Source organism: Leptodactylus fuscus, chromosome 2, assembly GCF_031893055.1.
Source record: "Leptodactylus fuscus isolate aLepFus1 chromosome 2, aLepFus1.hap2, whole genome shotgun sequence".
Lineage (NCBI taxonomy): Eukaryota > Metazoa > Chordata > Amphibia > Anura > Leptodactylidae > Leptodactylus > Leptodactylus fuscus.
This window is the reverse complement of record NC_134266.1, coordinates 3,490,571-3,513,953: the sequence shown is the minus strand read 5'-3', so window position 1 is coordinate 3,513,953 and position 23,383 is coordinate 3,490,571. Positions and strand designations below refer to the sequence as shown.

Genomic DNA, 23,383 nt, shown 5'->3' with positions numbered 1-23,383 from the left:
GGACTGATGTCTTCATCCGACCTCATCTACTATGTAACTATATACTAATATACAATGTTGACTGCTATATGGCCCTTGATATCCATCTCTTATCTACTACCATTAGCAATGGTCAAGCCCAGACTTACTGAACAGTCCAGATGTATGACTAGGGATAACGTGATCTCTGGACTTCTCCATATCATTCCTTCTGTACACCAGGTGCCCTTGGTCTTGTATTTGGCTATTTCAGATTATTTCTAGACTCTATTTCTCCCAGGAAATTACACTTGTTCTTGTTACCACTGAGACCTCCACTAACAGACAGACTCCATTCCTGCTGCCCAGGACTCCCCCTTTATACATTAGATGATTGACTGGTCCCACCAAAATTGGTGTGTTCAGCTGAGGTTTACTTACTTTGTATGAGCTTTAACCCCCAAGTCTTATCTTCATCTCTACTTCTCTAGGGTTCCTCAATTTCCCTTCTCTTTATCCATTGGTGAACCATTGCCCAGAGGATAGAATTTAAAGTTCTCCACATACTGTCATACAAAGATGTCTCCAATGCGATCCATTGATGACCTTCCATTGACTACTCTTCATTTCTTTCTGGTCGAACCCCATTATTTCTTTCTCTCCATCTCTCTGGAGTTTCACTCTTCACCTTTCCTCATACAACCTCCCTTCTCCCCTTCTTCCATTGGTGACCATTTGTCCAGATGTCCAGAAGATAAAGTCATCCTCAAATTGAGACCTCTTGAGCTGACCACCCAAAATTGTACTGAAAAAAAAAAAAAAGGTCTTCTAAAGGGTAGCGCCTGTCTAGGTACTGTCGTGGTCTGTACCAAGTGGTCGTCTTTTCAGGGAAATCTTTTACTGTACAAAATTGTCTCCAACTTAGTCCATTGGTGGCCTTCTATTTTCTACTTTGATAAAGTCCTTTTTGTCTCCAGGTCTTTTCCTCTCCTCTGGATTTGTGTCTTCACCGGGTCTTCTCTAGGTCTTCTCCAGGTCTTCTCAAAGTCTTCTCCAGGTCTTCTCAAAGTCTTCTCCAAGTCTTCTCTTCTCCTCTGGATTTCTATGTGTTCTCCAGGTCTTCTCCTCTCCAGTGGATTCCTATCTCTTCACCAGGATTTCTCCAGCTCTTCGCCAGGTCTTCTCCTCTCCTCTGGATTCCTCTCTCTTCTCCAGGTTTACTCCTCTCCTCTGAATTTCTGTGTCTTCACCAGGTCTTCTCCAGGTCTTCTCAAAGTCTTCTCCAAGTCTTCTCTTCTCCTCTGGATCCCTATATCTTCTCCAGGTCTTCTCTTCTCCTCTGGATTCCTATCTCTTCTCCAGGTCTTCTCTTCTCCTCTGGATTCCTATCTCTTCTCCAGGTTTTCTCCTCTCCTCTGGATTTCTGTGTCTTCACCAGGTCTTCTCCAGCTCTTCTCCTCTCCATGGATTCCTATGTCTTTCCAGGTCTTCTACTCTCCTCTGGATTCCTATCTCTTCTCCAGGTTTTCTCCTCTCCTCTGGATTTCTGTGTCTTCACTAGGTCTTCTCCAGGTCTTCTCCTGGTCTTCTCCAAGTCTTCTCCTCTCCTCTGGATTCCTATCTCTTCTCCTGGTTTTCTCCTCTCCTCTGGATTTCTGTGTCTTCACCAGATCTTCTCCAGTTCTTCACCAGGTCTTCACCAGGTCTTCTCCAAGTCTTCGCCTCTCCTCTGGATTCCTATCTCGTCTCCAGGTTTTCTCCTCTTCTTTGGATTCCTCTTCCAGGTCAAGTCTCCCAAACACAACTTAAAACAGCAGAAATATTATAAATTACTGCAACAACTTGTCGCAGATCAGTCCATTGATGTAGGGAATATTTTAAACAATACAATTCACCCCCTCCCCCACATTTCTGCTCTTACATATAGAGGTTGCATGCTTTACTGCGCTGCTGCAATGAGTCCTTTATCTTTACAGACACCATAACAAGTAGGGAGCGCCGGTTATTACACAAATTCCTTTAATGTTATTTTATTTTTCCTAAATGGAATTTTTTTAACAATAATTTTCTTGTAATTTCGTTTCAGCTGTGATCCGGGCAGAATGAGACGTTTCAAATTAAGAAAAAAAAGAATGAAAAATAATTCTCACGCTGTGATCGTCTGGCAGATCGCAGATGTAGAAAACACCATTCCCATTCCCGGGACGTAATAAGAGAATAATAAAGCTGCGGTCTGATCACAGGGCTGAGGATGTGATTACAGGAGGGGCCATGGACGGAGGTTATTACTAAACAAACACGGCCCTGGTAAGACTTAGACGGGGCGGGGGGGGGCGAAATACACCATCTAAATAGAGAAGTGCTATCGTGGGGCCAAACAATACGTATACAGAGGGGGGGCAAACGATACGTATATGGAGAGGGGGCAAACAATACATATACAGAGGAGGGGCAAACAATACGTAACGATATGTATACGGGGGGGCAAACGATATGTATACGGGGGGGCAAACGATATGTATACGGGGGGGAAGAGAGGTAAACAATACGTATACAGATGGGGGTCAAACAATATCTATACAGAGAGGGGGCAAACGATATGTATACGGGGGGGAAACTATATGTATATGGGGGGCAAACAATATGTATATGGGGGGAAAACGATATGTATACGGGGGGAAATGATATGTATACAGGGGGGGGGCAAACGATATGTATACTGGGGGCAAACGATATGTATACTGGGGGCAAACGATATGTATACGGGGGAACAATATGTATACGGGGGGGAAGAGAGGTAAACAATACGTATACAGATGGGGTCAAACAATATGTATACAGAGAGGGGGCAAACAATATGTATACTGGGCAAACGATATGTATACGGGGGGGAAACTATATGTATATGGGGGGCAAACAATATGTATATGGGGGGGAAAACGATATGTATACGGGGGGGAAATGATATGTATACAGGGGGGGGCAAACGATATGTATACGGGGGGAACGATATCTATATGGGGGGAAATGATATGTATACAGGGGGGGGCAAACGATATGTATACTGGGGGCAAACGATATGTATACGGGGGAACGATATGTATACGGGAGGGGGAAACGATATTTATAAAGTGGGGGGAACAATATGTATACGGGAGGGGGAAACGTAATGTAAAAAGTGGGGGGAATGATATGTATACAGGGGGGCAAACGATATGTATACGGGGGGCAAACGATATGTATACGGGGGGCAAACGATATGTATATGGGGGGAAACAATATTTATACGGGATGGGCAAACGATATGTATACGGGGGGGGAAACGATATGTATACGGGGGCAAACAAAATGTATATATATATTACAGATTGTAAAAGCTGACGACAGTTTTTTGCAGTCTGTTGCTATGTAGACTCATATTGTAGATATGCACAGGAGATACATAGAGCAAATGCAACAAAGTTTCTAATACAGGCTGTTTGCATTTGTCTTAATCTTTACATATATGCAAATCATTGCAAAAAGTATACACCCCCCCGCCCTCATCCCCAGACAGACAGAAGAGCAGGGCCCCTCGGTCCTCTATAATCAGAGCCACATATTGTTTCTTTGGTTTTCACTTACAGGGAAAATATTTATTCCAGTTTGTAGAAGTTTTACTTTCGCTACCTGCAGAACGCGGCTTCTCATTTCATTTTCCATTTCCTCACTGAGAGGTTCATTAACCCCCCGACCACAAGAGCGACCCCATTATTTAATCTCCGGGACCTAGAAAAAAAATAATCAGCTGAGAGAACACAAAGTGATCCAGCCCCAGCGCTGCCAATGTCAGTCCTATTATATCCTTATGGGATATGAGAGACTGGTGTGGAAATCAGATGAAGCTCAGTATAGTAAACCTGCAATAAGTGGAGCCGGAAAACCGCACAACAGTCACTGTCATACCGTACTGTAGTTACTAGAGATTATACCTGCAGTGCTGTCAGATAACCATCAATCTGCTTATCTGATATTATTGGACATGTAATAGCAGGAGAAATTATAGTATTGTACGTAGGAGTAGTATTATAGTAGTTATATTCTTGTACATAGGAGCAGTATTATAGTAGTTATATTCTTGTACATAGGAGCAGTATTATAGTAGATATATTCTTGTACATAGGAGTAGTATTATAGTAGTTATATTCTTGTACATAGGAGTAGTATTATAGTAGTTATATTCTTGTACATAGGAGCAGTATTATAGTAGTTATATTCTTGTACATAGGAGCAGTATTATAGTAGTTATATTCTTGTACATAGGAGTAGTATTATAGTAGTTATATTCTTGTACATAGGAGCAGTATTATAGTAGTTATATTCTTGTACATAGGAGTAGTATTATAGTAGTTATATTCTTGTACATAGGAGTAGTATTATAGTAGTTATATTCTTGTACATAGGAGTAGTATTATAGTAGTTATATTCTTGTACATTGGAGTAGTATTATAGTAGTTATATTCTTGTACATAGGAGCAGTATTATAGTAGTTATATTCTTGTACATAGGAGGTAGTATTATAGTAGTTATATTCTTGTACATAGGAGTAGTATTATAGTAGTTATATTCTTGTACATAGGAGCTGTATTATAGTAGTTATATTCTTGTACATAGGAGTAGTATTATAGTAGTTATATTCTTGTACATAGGAGCAGTATTATAGTAGTTATATTCTTGTACATAGGAGTAGTATTATAGTAGTTATATTCTTGTACATAGGAGCTGTATTATAGTAGTTATATTCTTGTACATAGGAGTAGTATTATAGTAGTTATATTCTTGTACATAGGAGCTGTATTATAGTAGTTATATTCTTGTACATAGGAGCTGTATTATAGTAGTTATATTCTTGTACATAGGAGTAGTATTATAGTAGTTATATTCTTGTACATAGGAGCAGTATTATAGTAGTTATATTCTTGTACATAGGAGTAGTATTATAGTAGTTATATTCTTGTACATAGGAGCTGTATTATAGTAGTTATATTCTTGTACATAGGAGTAGTATTATAGTAGTTATATTCTTGTACATAGGAGCTGTATTATAGTAGTTATATTCTTGTACATAGGAGGTAGTATTATAGTAGTTATATTCTTGTACATAGGAGCAGTATTATAGTAGTTATATTCTTGTACATAGGAGTAGTATTATAGTAGTTATATTCTTGTACATAGGAGCTGTATTATAGTAGTTATATTCTTGTACATAGGAGTAGTATTATAGTAGTTATATTCTTGTACATAGGAGTAGTATTATAGTAGTTATATTCTTGTACATTGGAGTAGTATTATAGTAGTTATATTCTTGTATATAGGAGCAGTATTATAGTAGTTATATTCTTGTACATTGGAGTAGTATTATAGTAGTTATATTCTTGTACATAGGAGTAGTATTATAGTAGTTATATTCTTGTACATAGGAGTAGTATTATAGTAGTTATATTCTTGTACATAGAAGGTAGTGTTATAGTAGTTATATTCTTGTACATAGGAGGTAGTATTATAGTAGTTATATTCTTGTACATAGGAGTAGTATTATAGTAGTTATATTCTTGTACATAGGAGGTAGTATTATAGTAGTTATATTCTTGTACATAGGAGTAGTATTATAGTAGTTATATTCTTGTACATAGGAATAGTATTATAGTAGTTATATTCTTGTACATAGGAGTAGTATTATAGTAGTTATATTCTTGTACATAGGAGCAGTATTATAGAAGTTATATTCTTGTACATAGGAGTAGTATTATAGTAGTTATATTCTTGTACATAGTAGGTAGTATTATAGTAGTTATATTCTTGTACATAGGAGGTAGTGTTATAGTAGTTATATTCTTGTACATAGGAGGTAGTATTATAGTAGTTATATTCTTGTACATAGGAGTAGTATTATAGTAGTTATATTCTTGTACATAGGAGGTAGTATTATAGTAGTTATATTCTTGTACATAGGAGGTAGTATTATAGTAGTTATATTCTTGTACATAGGGGGCAGTATTATAGTAGTTATATTCTTGTACATAGTAGGTAGTATTATAGTAGTTATATTCTTGTACATAGGAGTAGTATTATAGTAGTTATATTCTTGTACATAGGAGGTAGTATTATAGTAGTTATATTCTTGTACATAGGAGGTAGTATTATAGTAGTTATATTCTTGTACATAGGGGGCAGTATTATAGTATGTATATTTTTGTACATAGGAGGTAGTATTATTCTAGTTATATTCTTGTATATAGTGGGAAGTAGGTGCACAATGCATCATGTAAAACAGGAGAATAAGTTGCAGCAGTTGTATCACCACAGCCAGGATTTTGAGGCCACGATGACCTGCAGCCAGTATGGAGTATTCTGACACTGTATCCTCGTGGTTATGTAATACCTAATGTGACGTACTGTATATTTGATGTAGTGACAACATGATAAGTCCCAGCAGTTCTATCATCACATCTAGGATGACATGCAGTTAGTATGGAGTGTGCTGACATTATATCCTGGTATTTACATAGTTAATACAGTTGAATAACGATATATGTCAATCAAGTTCAAAAAAGAATAGGAAAGGTAATAAGAATTCTATACATTTCCATAAACATTAATGCAACTTCACAGATTCACAATCCTTATAGTAGACAATCCACCCTATCTGTAGTCTATTCCACAGATTCACTGTATTTACATTGAAGAAGCATTTTTGCTTTTGGAGATGGAGGGTCCGCCCCCTTGTCTTTTTAGGGGATTTTACACAGAACAGCTTTTCCCCATATTCCTTGTATGGACATTTATATACTTTTTGCAGGTTGGTTATATCTCCCCTTAAATGCTTCTTCTCCAGACTAAAACAATTTTAACAATTTTAATCTCTTCTGATCACTGAGCTCCCGCAGATCCCTTATCAGTTTTGTGGCCCTCCATTGATTCTTTTCCAACTTTAGGACATCCATTCTATGAACTGATGTCCAGAACTGAACTGTATATTCCAGATGGGGCCGCACCAATGGCTTATAAGGTGCTAATATTATATCGCTGTCCTGTGAGTTCATATCCCTTATTATACAAGACAATTTCCTGCTGGCTTAGAAGCAGCTGATTGACATTGTGCTGTTATTTAGTCTATGGTCCACAACTACACCCAGGTCCTTCTCTAGCAGTGACTCTCGCAGCTTAACTACTCAGTGAAACCTGTATGTGATATATTTTTTTTACTAATCGGAGATCGGATTTTAAAAACAATCCTATTCACTATACAGCATGGAATCTAAGAATTGAACGCTTTAACTGTTAGAATCCACGTTGTGTAGTGAATTTTTTAATCACTAAGTAGCCAGAGGATTTTTTTTTTTTTTAAATCCTCTGGCTACTTAGTCCCCCCTGGTGTCCACTTACCTGCAGAGATGGCGGGTCTCCCCGCCCTGTACCTGACCACACTCTCCTAAGCCATAAGCCCTGCCTTCTTCTTAGCTCTTTAACACTAACCTGGGAGACGGAGGCAGTGAGGCAACGAAGAACGAGAACACCGGGCACCCAACCAGCCATCTCTCTATATGACTATATAGTCTTATCTTGGCACTGTATGTGGTATTGTGATGGACTTATATAGCATTATTATTTTGGTATTATATGGCATTATTATATGGCCTTTATATAGAAGTAGTTTATTGGCAGTATTATTATGTGAGCGCTATATGGCAGTCTTATCATAGTACCATTTAGTGGTATTTTGTTGGAATTATGTAGCATTATTATTTTGGTACAATATGGCAATACTTAAGTGACATTCCATAGTATTATTTTGGCAGTATATGGTAAATATGTTAAAATGATTTGAACAATATATGGCGGTATTATCTTTGTAATGGATGGTGGTATTTTGTTGGAATTATATAGCATTGTTATCTGGGTATAATATGGCAGCTTAAGAAAGCCTTTAATTAGAAGTATTATCATGGCGCTATGTGGCGGTATTGGCTTTTCTTTAAAAGTATTAGCACTAAATTGTAGCATTATCTGCGCACTAGATGGCAGCACTATCTTTTCTTGGCACTGTATGGCAGTAATTCAGCCTGAATATTCCAAATCTGAAACTTTGGGAGTTCAGACCCTGGAGTATAATCGGTGAAGACCCAGGGGAGGTGACAAAAATACAAAAACGAATATACACCTCAAGGAAGATCAGAAGATGTATCGGAAGGTGAGTATAACTGTTATATTTTTTCCCCTCCCCCGAGCCTCCTCCTAGTATACCCCGGGGTCTGAAGAGACACTATCATATATAAATTTCACTTCTGGTTCCATCTGACCTTGTGTGATCCGAAATAAACCTTTGGGCCGAATCATCCGATCCCCAAAACCAGGGCCGCCATCAGGAATTTCGGGGCCCCATACAGCCTAAGTGTCTGGGCCCCCCCCCACCTTATTTTGCATCATACCAATTCTGTATTACATTTCCCTTTATTTAGCAGCATTACAAGGCTTAATCAGATTCTATTTGCAGGTACAATCTGCTACGTGTGACCGCGCCTATAGAGAGCCAACACCATCTATAAGAGCCTCCTAATAAATCCTCAGGGCTTATTCACATTGCATTTTTGTCCTCCCTTGCCGGGATCCATTGGTAACCAGTCAGAATCAGCTGTCAACTTATCCCTGCACGAAGAACTGGCCATTAAAAAAAAGGGGGGGGCTGCAGTTCTCTGTGCAGGGATAAGTGGGGAGCTGATTGTGACTGGTCACCAACGTATCCCGGCAAGGGAGGCCAAAAACGCAATGTGAACACTCCTTTAAAGTGAAAGTCCCACCCCCAAACAGGCTGCTATGCTAGTAGTATAGCCGCCTACATCATTATTATTCTCCAGCTAAAAACTTATATATTATATATTATTGCCCCAGTTCCCTCTCCACAGTGCCGCACACCCGGTGTCCCAACAATCCCCCCCGTCCACCCTCTAACATCTTTCCATTGCCCCCTGTACCCATACCTCCCAACTGTTGAAGAACCAAAAGAGGGATAAAATGTGCGCTTTGCGCGCCGCGGGAAATTTAGCCCCACCCACTGTTATATTGACTCCGCCCACTCATTAATTTTCATGTGCCCGCACACTGTATAATCCTCCTACTGTCACCCGTAAATTATATGTCCCCCCTCCGTCTCTCCCCCAGTTTCATATACACCCTTCATCTGCCCCCAGATTCATGTCCCCTCCAGTTCTGCCCCCAGATTCATGTCCCCCCATCTCTGCCCCCAGATTCATGTCCCCCCATCTCTGCCCCCAGATTCATGTCCCCCCATCTCTGCCCCCAGATTCATGTCCCCTCCAGTTCTGCCCCCAGATTCATGTCCCCCCAGCTCTGCCTCCAGATTCATGTCCCCCCATCTCTTCCCCCAGATTCATGTCCCCCCATCTCTGCCTCCAGATTAATGTCCCCCCATCTCTTCCCCCAGATTCATGTCCCTCCATCTCTGCCCCCAGATTCATGTCCCCCCATCTCTGCCCCCAGATTCATGTCCCCTCCATCTCTGCCCCCAGATCCATGTCCCCTACATTTCTGCCCACAGATTCATGTCCCCCCATCTCTGCCCCCAGATTCATGTCCCTCCATCTCTGCCCCCAGATTCATGTCCCCCCATCTCTGCCCCCAGATTCATGTCCCCTCCATCTCTGCCCCCAGATCCATGTCCCCTACATTTCTGCCCACAGATTCATGTCCCCCCATCTCTGCCCCCAGTGTCATGCCGTCCTCTCCTTCATCTGCCCCCAGTTTCACGTTCCACATAATCCACATTACACTTACCTTTTCCTCGTTCCCCCGCTGCTCTCTGCGCGCCTCTCTCTCTTACTGGCGCACAGTTGTAGACGCGATGTGACGTCATCACATCGCGTCTACACTGCCAGGTAGCCGGCAGCAGCAGCGAAGTGTCAGCTCCTTGCTTCGCCGCCTCTCTCGCTGACGCTGACACATATGTGGCTGAAGCGAGGAGCTGACCTGTGTCAGCTCCTCGCTTCGCCGCTGCCGCCTCTCTCGCTGACACATATGTGGCTGAGCCAGCCGCATATGTGTCAGCGAGAGAGGCCGCAGCGGCGAAGCGAGGAGCTGACACAGGTCAGCTCCCCTCGCTTCAGCCGCATGTGTCAGTGAGAGAGGTGGGCAGCGGCGAAGCGAGGAGCTGACCTGTGTCAGCTCCTCGCTTCAGCCGCGTATGTGTTCAACTCAGTTCTGCGTCCTCTGGACGCAGATCTGAGTTGAAAAAAGCAGGACATACAATGACTGCTGCCGGCGCCAGGGGGCCCGGGCCCCCTCAATTTTTAAATTTGGCCGGGCCCCTGACGCCAGTAGCAGTAGTACTGGCCTATCAGCGGCCCTGCCCAAAACCAAACCAATCTTCAGAGATTAGTCCGAGCACTGTATGGCAGTATTATTTAGAAGGATTATCTTGTACCATATGGCGGTATTATACTGTATGCTATCATATTATTAGGACAATTTCCCCCCCATTTTCTGGGACATTATCCCTGCCAAGAAGAGTCCCCTGCATGATCTGGACTTGGAAGTGAGATCTTGATGGCGAGATTTCTTCTGTGAATATTCGCTCAGCCTGACGTTCTATCGTAACTTTATTTTAATGTCAATTTTGTGAGTTCTGAATTTTTTTTGGACAAATTTCTAACAAACCGTCTGCTCATCTCTTGTGCTGATATTACTTATGTGCATGGAACTTCTCGATGCGCTCCCCTAGATCGCGCGCAGGACATCCACCTCTCCGTCTATCTCCTTGTGTTATGTGAGGACACTTTGAGGTTCCCTCCGAGACGCGGCAGATCCTGAGGGTTACATAAAGTATGGGTGGATAGCTGCCGGTGCCCGCTGACTTCCATATGAATGCGCGCCACTCTCCGTGTGTGATTTCCATATCATGTTTATTCAGGGTAATCGCTGTTTTGCTCGCTGCAGCCCTGCAGGGTTAATGCACAATATGAAATTCAAATTGTTTTTTTTTTTCTCCTTCCATCCAGATACGTCTCGTCGGCGGCGCGGCGGCTTCTCCTTTATCTGTTGCTTATTTTACGCCCGGAGTTATCTGGCGCGCCCCCTCCCCCCGAGGTGTGACAATTCCCCCGCTCCTCGCACGGTTCTCTATAATCACTCATCTTCATGGCCCATTTTCCTCCCCGTTCTCCTCCTTATTCCTACTTACGCCTTTGTTTTTCTGCTCTCCCAGATGATGATTGTCAATTTCCCATTTTTCATCCTACTTGTGTTTGTTTCCTGCCGGCAACGTTCCTGTATCTGGTGATATTTACGGTTGGAAAACTAATTTTTCCCCAGACTTACATCTGTGATTAAAATGAATTTGCTCGCAGAAAAAAAAATATAAAAAATGAGGCCCGAGATACATTGTGCAAAGCCATTACTGAGTGATGTCAGAATCTGATATGGTAATGGTTATCTCTGGGTTCTATTCACATTACACAGATCATACATGCCATACACATTGTGCCCCAACTTATTCTATATGTCAGTCTTTACTGTAGTCCTTGCATTCTATTCATAATCCAGGAAAACCAGGATGAGATTATAATATAGGTTAAAAAATGAAAAGGAGCCCTGCCGCGCTAGAATTGATTATAGAATCCACTAGACTCCGCACTAGGTTTACGTTATATTGGTAGATTAATATTTTATTAGAATTTAAAGGAGTTTTCCATCTCCCTTGCTCACAGTTTGCCTGGTGTCCATTCCTCTCACTTCATATATTCTTCAACAATCGTAGACAGGACACTATGAAGTATAGCAGTAGATGTCGTTTTTGCATTTACCATGATACAAATCTATCAAATATGCAATGTAAATGTATATTACATTACACAGGCTTGGAGAACACTTACATGCTGTCGGGGTGGATAATGGACTTGCAGTTTCATTCTTATGGTTACATAGAGAGATAAAACACTGTCCAAGCCTTTATCAGCAAACTGTAATTAGGTGAACTTTTTGTCCTATTGGTTGATCAGTAGATAACAGGGAGAACACTCAGCCCCCCTTCCCTCCAGAGAGTAGTGAGTCACGTCATCCACCTTATAATGCTAGATAAGGAGAATTACCAGATCGGGACTAAGAAAATCATATTATGGCCACCTCCGCTTCCCCTTCTGCATTGCATATGATGTCGCAGGGGCCCCCTGGAGGGCAGAAGGGAAAGCGCAGGCGGCTGTGATCAGAAGAGGGATTGGTAAGTGAGACTGTGGTATAATATATGTTCATGGGTGGTCCACTATGGGGTACAATACCAAGTCCAGGGGCCACTATGGTGCATTATACTGTTTAGAGGGCCCACTATGGTGCATTATACTGTTTAGAGGGCCCACTATGGTGCATTATACTGTTTAGAGGGCCCACTATGGTGCATTATACTGTTTAGAGGGCCCACTATGGTGCATTATACTGTTTAGAGGGCCCACTATGGTGCATTATACTGTTTTGGGCCACTATGGGACATTATACTGTTTAGAGGGGCCACTATGGGACATTATACTGTTTGGAGGGGCCACTATGGGACATTATACTGTATGAGGTCACTTTGGGACATTATAGTGCATGTAAATGGGGGTTTATACAGTGTGGAGGGCAGGAAAGGGGGCAAGCCAAAACTTTGCTGGGGGCCCAGTCTTTGCTGGTTACGCCACTGACTATGGACCCCTGTGTTACTATCTAGTATCTCTAGTGAGTTACCCTTATAGTTCGCACTTCCGTTCTGCGGGTGCAGCTGGTATTGGGGCAGTGAGTGTTGCTCAGGTAAATGTGAGTATAAGCGGGGGTGGGGTAATGGGAGGTGCTGAGGTCTCAGTGACACCCGGACCCTGATATCTGACAGTATCTAGATGTTCTTCTGTCTGTATTACAGATGACACAAGATACTGGGGCCTGTGAAAGACTTTGCATGGTGGCCCAGGACCATGTGACACCTAATGAGTGAAAGGGAAGGGTTAATATCTCTGGGTGTGAGGATAGATAATGTAGTCGTCCTCCGCACCCCCCAGATCCTGTCCCCGGTGTGAGACGTTGCGTGCAGTAAGCAGACGATGCATATGCAGGCAGCGTGCACATAATCTCCGCACCGACTAATAATTGATGCTTTAACCTCCGAGATTTTGTTGTTCTGGTCTAGAATACGCGGCGTCTTCTCAGAGCGGAACATTAGTCCGGGGAATTCACAAGACATCTGTTCCTTCTGCTCGGTTTATTATTATTATTGAGAAGTTGTAGAATCTGAAGATGATGGTTTTGTTATTTTTTACTATATTAAAGGTGATGCAAGTCTTGTCCAGTCCAAAAACTCCCCCCACCCCCATCTGTGCCTGCTTTATGGCTGAACCCTCCATGTATTACAGGGAATCATGTTAGGCCCGGGTTCACATCTGCATTCTGTATTCCGCTTGGGGAGCCCCAAATGGAATCCTATACGTATTAAATAGCGGTTAGCTAAGAAACCACATGGACCCCATAGACTATAAAGGGGTCTGTGTGGTCTCTGCTCAGTTTCTGCACAAACATGCGGAGAGAAAAGTGCTGCTTGCAGGAAACCGAGTGCAAACCACAAGATTGCGCCGTCGTTTCATCTTGGGTAATTCTTTACTCTCCATATTGGTAGAACATTATATAACCGTTATATTCATAAAATTGATGTTGATCACAAATGTTGACATACATGACCCCAACAGACATGGAATGTACATACAATAGAGACAGCCGAGGCAGAAGTCAGGACGGATACAACAAGGGTCCCGCGGCAAGCGCTCAACCACATGGAAGGCGCCATTTTACTTCATTATGGTAGAAATGTTAGAGTTAGTTATGGAAGAGCCTTAAGTGCCAAAGACGTGGCCTGACCAACCTGAAGAGCTAAAGGGAAAATCCTGAGCCAATAATCCGGAGAGTTGTGATAGAGAGCTAGACATTAACCCTGTTGTTACCACAGTATGATGCATTCCCATATACATTGGATACATCTAGACTATGGCCATGAGAAGCCTTTTCCTGGCACCTTACACCTAAGACCGAGTGACGGTGTATTATTACTATTAGGATTCCCATATACACTGTTATACACAATTACTAGTCAAGTACATCTGTTATTTCTGACCAATGAATTCTACTTTCTAAGTTGTTCTGCAAACAAATGTCTGATATCTGTTATCTACATGAAGCTGCCAAGGTAATCCGGGAGACTCCATGCGGAGGAGAGGGAGACTACATGCGGGGGAAGAGGAAAATTCAATGCAGAGGAGAAGGAGACTCCATGAGAGGGAGAGGGAGATTATACAGAGGAGAGAGAGTGAACATGTGGAGGAGATGGAGACTCAATGAAGAGAAGACAGAGACTACAAGTGGAGGAGAGGAAGACTCCATGCAGAGAAGAGGGAGACTACATGGAGAGAAGAGGGAGACTACATGGGGAGAAGAGGGAGACTACATGGAGAGAAGAGGGAGACTCCATGGAGAGGAGAGGGAGACTCCATGGAGAGGAGAAGGAGACTCCATGGAGAGGAGAGGGAGACTCCATGCAGGGAAGAGGGAGACTACATGGAGAGAAGAGGGAGACTACATGGGGAGAACAGGGAGACTACATGGAGAGAAGAGGGAGACTCCATGGAGAGGAGAGGGAGACTCCATGCAGGGAAGAGGGAGACTACATGGAGAGAAGAGGGAGACTACATGGGGAGAACAGGGAGACTACATGGAGAGAAGAGGGAGACTCCATGGAGAGGAGAGGGAGACTCCATGGAGAGGAGAGGGAGACTCCATGCAGGGAAGAGGGAGACTACATGGAGAGAAGAGGGAGACTACATGGGGAGAACAGGGAGACTACATGGAGAGAAGAGGGAGACTCCATGGAGAGGAGAGGGAGACTCCATGGAGAGGAGAGGGAGACTCCATGCAGGGAAGAGGAAGACTACATGGAGAGGAGTGGGAGACTACATGAAGAGAAGAGGGAGACTACATGGAGAGGAGAGGGAGACTACATGGAGAGAAGAGGGAGACTCTATGCAGGGAAGAGGGAGACTACATGGAGAGGAGAGGGAGACTACATGGAGAGGAGAGGGAGACTACATGAGGAGAAGAGGGAGACTACATGGAGAGGAGAGGGAGACTACATGAGGAGAAGAGGGAGACTACATGGAGAGGAGAGGGAGACTCCATGAGGAGAAGAGGGAGACTCCATGGGGAGAAGAGGGAGACTACATGGGGAGAAGAGGGAGACTACATGGAGAGGAGAGGGAGACTCCATGGAGAGGAGAGGGAGACTCCATGAAGAGAAGAGAGGGAGACTACATGCAGGGAAGAGGGAGACTACATGGAGAGCAGAGGGAGACTACATGGAGAGGGAGACTACATGGAGAGGAGAGGGAGACTCCATGGAGAGGAGAGGGAGACTACATGGAGAGGAGAGGGAGACTACATGGAGAGGAGAGGGAGACTACATGGAGAGGAGAGGGAGACTACATGGAGAGGAGAGGGAGACTACATGGAGAGGAGAAGGAGACTCCATGGAGAGGAGAGGGAGACTCCATGGAGAGGAGAGGGAGACTACATGGAGAGGACAGGGAGACTCCATGAAGAGAAGAGAGGGAGACTACATGCAGGGAAGAGGTAGACTACATGGAGAGCAGAGAGAGACTACATGGAGAGGGAGACTACATGGAGAGGAGAGGGAGACTACATGGAGAGGAGAGGGAGACTCCATGGAGAGGAGAGGGAGACTACATGGAGAGGAGAGGGAGACTACATGGAGAGGAGAAGGAGACTCCATGGAGAGGAGAGGGAGACTCCATGGAGAGGAGAGGGAGACTACATGGAGAGGGAGACTCCATGCAGGGAAGAGGGAGACTCCATGGAGAGGAGAGGGAGACTCCATGGAGAGGAGAGGGAGACTCCATGGAGAGGAGAGGGAGACTACATGGAGAGAAGAGGGAGACTCTATGCAGGGAAGAGGGAGACTACATGGAGAGGAGAGGGAGACTACATGGAGAGGAGAGGGAGACTACATGAGGAGAAGAGGGAGACTACATGGAGAGGAGAGGGAGACTACATGAGGAGAAGAGGGAGACTACATGGAGAGGAGAGGGAGACTCCATGGGGAGAAGAGGGAGACTCCATGGGGAGAAGAGGGAGACTACATGGAGAGGAGAGGGAGACTCCATGGAGAGGAGAGGGAGACTCCATGGGGAGAAGAGGGAGACTAAATGGGGAGGAGAGGGAGACTCCATGGAGAGGAGAGGGAGACTCCATGAAGAGAAGAGAGGGAGACTACATGGAGAGCAGAGGGAGACTACATGGAGAGGGAGACTACATGGAGAGGAGAGGGAGACTACATGGAGAGGAGAGGGAGACTCCATGGAGAGGAGAGGGAGACTCCATGGAGAGGAGAGGGAGACTACATGGAGAGGAGAGGGAGACTACATGGAGAGGAGAGGGAGACTCCGTGGAGAGGAGAGGGAGACTCCATGGAGAGGAGAGGGAGACTACATGGAGAGGAGAGGGAGACTCCATGGAGAGGAGAGGGAGACTCCATGGAGAGGAGAGGGAGACTACATGGAGAGGAGAGGGAGACTACATGGAGAGGAGAGGGAGACTACATGGAGAGGAGAGGGAGACTCCATGGACAGGAGAGGGAGTCTCCCTCCCAAATATTGCCGACAAAGAGTGTTATATTTGTTTCGTTATTTTCTGACTCCTGTAATTCAGACTTATCAGTAAACAGTTATAGACTGCATATAGATTCTCTCGCCATATCTGCACTCCATTACATGCTGTTAGGGGAACCGACCAAGAGTCAAAGGGAATCCAACACAAAACTGTTCTTTTTTGGGTGGTAAATCCAGGGATCACAGTGAGGTGCCCAGTATGATCTTTACTAGAGATGACTGAACTGGTTCATAACAAGCCGAATTTGCTTTGAATTTTCCAAAAATTTGGCATTTGACCAAACCCTAATTTTTGAGGTTCGGCACCCATGAGCCATTATTATACTCTCAAATCTCTTCAGACCTCAGAGTATAATAAGCAGAGGCCTGAAAAAAGGCGCAAAAAGATAACAACGCACTCCTGGTCATCTTGCTCACTGCTCCTGGACTCCATTGTGGCGTTCAGTCTTATTTCTCCAATGTCCCCGGCTTCTTCGTGATTGGGCCTCATTTGTCACATGGGAGCTGCCAAAGTCACAATGGAACCAAACACTGAATGGAAAGAATACAGGACTAAGTATGAGCAGTCCGTTATTTTTCTGCCCCCCCTTCCCCTGTTATACTTTGTATCTTCTACTCTATATACAATGTTGCACAATATATGCTACTCTATATACAATGTTGCACAATGTTTCCTTTAAATTCAAAAATTCTTCACTCCTTTCTTTGCTCTAGATCTGTGATGTCGAACCCTTAGAACATACATGACGACGGTCCTTCTCCTCGTTGCTCTTCGCCCCTTCGATTTTTGCCTTTTCTCGTATTTCCAGCTCGTAGTCTTAGATTTGGAGATTAGCGCATTCGTTCCTTCCAACTTGCGAAAACAATTAGGGCAGGTCGGGAATTTTCGGAGCGATCTGTTTCTGTTGACAGGACGGCTTTGTGGTGAGAAGAAAACGCGGGGAATTTGTTAAGACGCAAGCGCTTTGTTTTAATTGTGTTTGTTATTGTCCCGACTTTCGTTTAGCGTAATTGATGATATTGTTTTTACTCTCATCTGTTATTCGGGCGCTAATGAGTCTGGCTGGTTGCCATATTGATAAAAGAATTACCTCTTGTAGGCGAGTGACTCCGCTCCTCTGTCATGTAGGGAAATTATATATAAGGTCTCGTGGTTGTGCAGAACATAATGTGCGGCAGTAAAGCTCCATCACCGCGCGCTCGCTCGCTCTCTTGGTGCATTGCCTTTGCAGATTTTACGGTTTTCTTTCTACAGTATGACAATTGTATCCTCGTCTCCAGGCTCCTGGCGTCTGATTCTATGCACTGAATGGCGACTTTATTAGAGACCCCCCACCCTTTCATGATGGGGACTCATTACACATGGGACTCTGGGGCACAACATCAAATCTAGTCACAAATGTTCCAGTTTTAAGGTGAATCCTCATTCTGTTAGACTTGGAGTGATGACTTGGTGATCGGTGTTGGTCTAGCTGGGCTGGGATTTCATGCACCGCCATCTGGTGGGGAGTTCTGGTGCAGCGGCCTAGGGAGTATACGGAGAATGGCGTTCAGTGAGAGGCGATTCTGTGGACGGAAACAGGATAAGAGGACGATGTCAGGAATTTTAGAGCACCGTCACATTTGCAAAAGATTTACATAGATAATGCAAAAACAAGAACGCGCTTGTTCAGAGAGAACTCAAAATGTTGTTTTTGGGTAGATTATGGGCCCCATATAGGACTCACAAGCAACATTTTTCCCTGTCAGTATGTCCTTGTAGAATGGGAGGAAATCTACACAAACATGGGGAGGACACTTAAACTACTTGCAGATGTTGTCCTTGGAATGGTGCGAACCCAGGAGTCCGGCACTGCAAGGCTGAAGCACTAACCACTGAGCTATCATGTTGCGCTAGTAAAGCTGTATTATTACGCTCTGGTATCTCGGAATCTAATCGGAGGACTGGGGAGGTTTGTAAAAATAAAAATCATTCATACTCAACTCTCCCGGGCTGCACTGCCACTGATGGGCTTTTTTCCAGGCGCCCCCTTGTGGCGACAGCGTCATAACCTTAGAAGATTTGTTTCGTCCTGTGTTGACATGAAGAGATTCCCGGGTTCGGTCTGAACTTGTTTGGATAGAACTGGAAGAGAAATGATTATACTTTGAGATCTCTTCAGACCCAAGGAGAATAATAGGTGAAGGTCCAGGGGAGGCGAAAAAACAAAAATGTATACTCAGTTCCATGACCTCTTCTGGGCCTCCTCGTGGTATCTGCGGCTCTTCATGCAATGGAGGTCACTGCGGTGGCCAATGGTGCCAATGAGCGACATGACATCACTGCTCCCCATATGATTGCCTTGGACATGATCCAGGACCACTGGCGTCCACAACGCTTTGGTCAAAGTATCCTGATGTCCTCACTTCCCTCATGACTGCTGGGGCCCAATCTCAGGGCCCATTGGTGACCCAGGGCTGCTGATGTCATGGAGGAGGCCAGAAGATGCCTGGGGAGGCGGCCGGCCGCGGTGGCAGAGTATGAATGTTTTTTTTTTTCCTTTTACACACCTTCCCTGACCTCAGATGTTTATACTCTGCACCTTTATTATAATAATGATTCAGGGGTGGTGAAGCCCCCAAATATTTGGAAAATTTGTAACAATCTGGTTTGTTACAATCAGTTTGCACATCTCTAGTTTTCTAAGGAACTGAAGGACCGTAGGCTCTATTCCGATCATATTGTGTATACTATGTACCGGATGAAAAAAATGGACGTAAATAGATGGACTTATACATAGTCATCAATAAGAAGGAGAAACGGGTCCGATACTGTCCGATTCTCCTAACATTGATGTCTGTGTAAATGGAGGTACAAGTCGCTGCTCCTTAGCAGATGGTCAGTCCGGGCGCCATCACTGTCCAAGGGAAATTGTATCACATGTCCTGGTCAGATGGATGTGCGCCTCATGCACCAGGGAAGGGGCAGATTTGGTGCAACAGGGAAGGGGCAGAATTTGTGCAACAGGGAAGGGGCAGAATTTGGTGCAACAGGGAAGGGGCAGAATTTGTGCAACAGGGAAGGGGCAGAATTTGGTGCAACAGGGAAGGAGCAGAATTTGATGCAAAAGGGAAGGTGCAGAATTTGGTGCACCAGGGAAGGGGCAGAATTTGGTGCACCAGGGAAGGGGCAGAATTGGTGCAAGCAGCAGGAATCGACAAGCCCTTCCTGTCTGATGTCAGGTCAAGCTGGTGGAGGTAAAATAATGGCAGGGAAGGCTTTCTTGGTGCACCCTGCGGATGAGTTCTGTGATTGCCACGATGAATAATACTGGAGGCCATTAGTGGTCTAATTGGCTATTAGATGGGGGAAGGGGGGTCTCTAATATAAGGGCCAATCAGTTGCTGGCAAACTTGACCATGATTTTCCAGGTTACGCCTTATATTGTTATTTTAAGATTTTGAGCTGAAGACGTTGCTAGTTCTCCACAACAGGCGTCACATTGGGGTAATATCACACAATAGATTTTGTAATGCCCCCTCCCCATGAGAAATCCACTTGTTAATCTACCTGCACAAAGATTCATTCCAGTGGGAGGTTTGAACTGAAGATTGGGCCAGAGTCTTCTTTTTATCTTTTGACTAGTTATTTTTTATTTTTTCCACCTGCCTCCCATTGAAATTTTATTTTATGCAACATCTTTGGCAGCAAAACTTTCACCACATAAAATGTATTTAAGTTTTCGCACTCTGGAGCCACCACTAGGGGCAGCAGACTGAAAAGGAATGTATTATTGAGTTTAATGGGCACTGTATACATTATGCTCCCCCTAGTGGCAGCTGCAGGGATCCAGAATATTATCCTTTATCACTTACATTATTATTTATAATTAAATGGGAGGGGTCTCCATCAATGAGCCAGAACGGAGAGCAGATGTGAAGTTCAAGCGTGCATGACATGATTTTACAGGAAAATGTGTAATACTTCATTTCACCTATGGAGGCACTGCAGGGAAATGTAACACTTTCTTCTATGTAGTCCAGTCTGCTGCTGGAGGACCCAGCAATGTGGGGGAGGGTTGTCCAAAGCATAGACACGCCTTTTGAAACCATCCCGTGCGATTTAACCCTTTCCATGCCAGCTAGCCGAGAAGGCCGCGCACAGGAGATTTATACGGTACGATTATACGGTCCTTTAATGAAGTTGCCCTCCTGATATACGGCCGTGGGTCCTGGCAGGGAGAAGACGGCCGGAATGTAAAGTATCCCATTTATCCGTCGCTTTCCAGTTTACGGCGAATTTTGTTGGCGCGTTAGATAAAAGCGCAAGCTTCAATGTCTCGGGCGTGCATTCACATTGCAGTCATGTTCATCTCGCTGTCACAAATTTTCTTAAAAACCGCCATAAATGATTGAAGCGTTTTACAGCATCGAGGTGAAGACGGAGAAGGAAGGAAGAGAATAAAAGGAAAATTACAAAGTGTCTTATCCGGAAGGAAATTTCGCACCTTCTATCAGATCGTGCGCGGCTCCTTTAACGTGCCAAGGCAAGGAAGAAAAAAAAAATGAAAAAAGAGTATCGCCATCTTACATACCCCGTGGCACCGGCTCCCCAGCCTGACAGATGAGGGGGGGATTCAATCCTGCTTTGAATGGTTTTATCTCTGAGAAACATGAATACCTTCATCGGAGCGTGCCGCACCTTTCAGGTGGATGGCTCTGTTTTCCCACAGATAAGATACTGCGAGCGTAATTAGAAAAATCACGTCTCAAGGCCAGGCAGCTCCTCCAGATAATGTGCCCGATCTTCAGCGCGCTACCTCATGGCGCCACCAGATGGCGATGATGGATTTGAAATTCTGAAATTTTTGCAACAGGAAAAAAAAGGGGAAAAAAAAAAGCTTTTGGTTGAATAAATATCTTATAATAAGAGTCGCAGAGTTATGGAAAATATTAGCTTTTTATTGTCAATATTATATATCTGCTCAGCAACCTTGCCCTGAAAGGAGAGTTTCGGAGACTGAAAAGAGTATTATTTTAGAATAAAATTCAATTTAGCAAGGAAGCGTTTGTGTGAGGTTTTCTCCTAGTCATAGGAATAAATTATGGCTCGTGTTAGGTGACGACAAATCTTCACTCCATTTCGGAGTTCACAGGTGGGGGTAGGGAGCCCATTCAGGACCATCTACTAGAGGAGAAGCCGCTACAAAGAGTATATATCTCTGGAGGACCCGATATAGCTAAGCATTACAAGGACACAGTATCAATGTAGACAGTGCAATGTTTCATTTCCCCTGTGGTGGCGCTGCAGAGATACTGAATAATAAGCCATTCAGATCGATCGCTGGGGATTAGTGATGGCTGAACCTCATTAACCACATGAGGACCGCCGTACGTAAATTTACGGCCTCATGTGCTGGTACCTAAAGACCGGACTATTGTCAAAATACGTCCGGTCTTTAGGTGCCATTTTGGAGCAGATCGCGCCCCCCCCCCTGGTAACAGTCCCGCCCCTACCTCTAGCCCGGGACTTGGTGAAGATGCCGGGGACCGATCTGATTGGTCCCCGGTCATGTGATTGCTGTGACAGCAAGTCACAGCGATCTCTTTTATTTACAGTACAGGCAGCGTCTCAAGTCTCCTCCCTCTCCTCTTCTCCTTACACATTGTTACTTTGTGAGGAGAAGAGAAGAAGGAGAGAGACTTGAGACATTGCTTGCTAAAAAACACCCATATACACAGTTTCCACTGCCCGATCCTGCCCCCAAACCCATCGATCCCCTAATTCCTAATCCCCTATCCCCAAATCTATATATAGATCATATATATATATATATATATAAAAAATAAATATATATATATATATATCTGTGTATATCAGAGCTAGATAGGGAGATATATATATATATACCCACCATATAGGTATATATATATATTTCTGTCACTTGTATAGCGCTAACATATTCTGTGGCGCTTTACAGAAAGTGTCAGTCACCGTACCCTATAGGGCTCACAATAAATTGCTCTCTAGCACCATATATATATATCTACCGTATAAATTTTATATATATATATATACATATATATATATACCCGCCATATAGGTATATATATATATCTGTGACTTGTATAGCGCTAACATATTCTGCGGCGCTTTACAGCCACTCTACCAAAGAGGGCTCACAATAATCAGCTCTCTAGCACTATATATATATCTACCGTATAAATTTTAGATATATATATACATATATATATACCCGCCATATAGGTATATATATATCTGTGACTTGTATAGCGCTAACATATTCTGCGGCGCTTTACAGCCACTCTACCAAAGAGGGCTCGCAATCAGTGACATTATGGCGAGGAGGTTTTATACTAGTGAGGAGGCATACGCCATTCTTTGGTCAGATGCATCAGATGCGTCTGACACTGAAACATTTGCAGACAATGAAAATGACAATACAAGTGTCATTTCAGATTTGTCTTCAGCGGACGTTCTCCCTGATGACATTGACCCTTCAGATGGTGACGGTGCAGGAACTAGCAGTGCGGCAGCAGACAGTGACACTTTCCCACTAATTGATGTGCGTTCCCTCCAGTGGGCACCTGCTCCATCTTTTGCCCCTAGAGTCCACCCATTTACTGCATCTCCTGGCATAACAGTGGATGATTCCCAATTTACCCACATGAATTATTTTAGT

General features: G+C 44.0%; 1 pseudogene; it reads right to left on the bottom strand.

Annotated features, from left to right (window-relative positions):
• Window positions 1–9,956: 9,956 nt before the first annotated feature.
• LOC142196413 (small nucleolar RNA SNORA17) lies at window positions 9,957–10,069 on the bottom strand (annotated as a pseudogene).
• Between the last annotated feature and the right edge of the window lie 13,314 nt (window positions 10,070–23,383).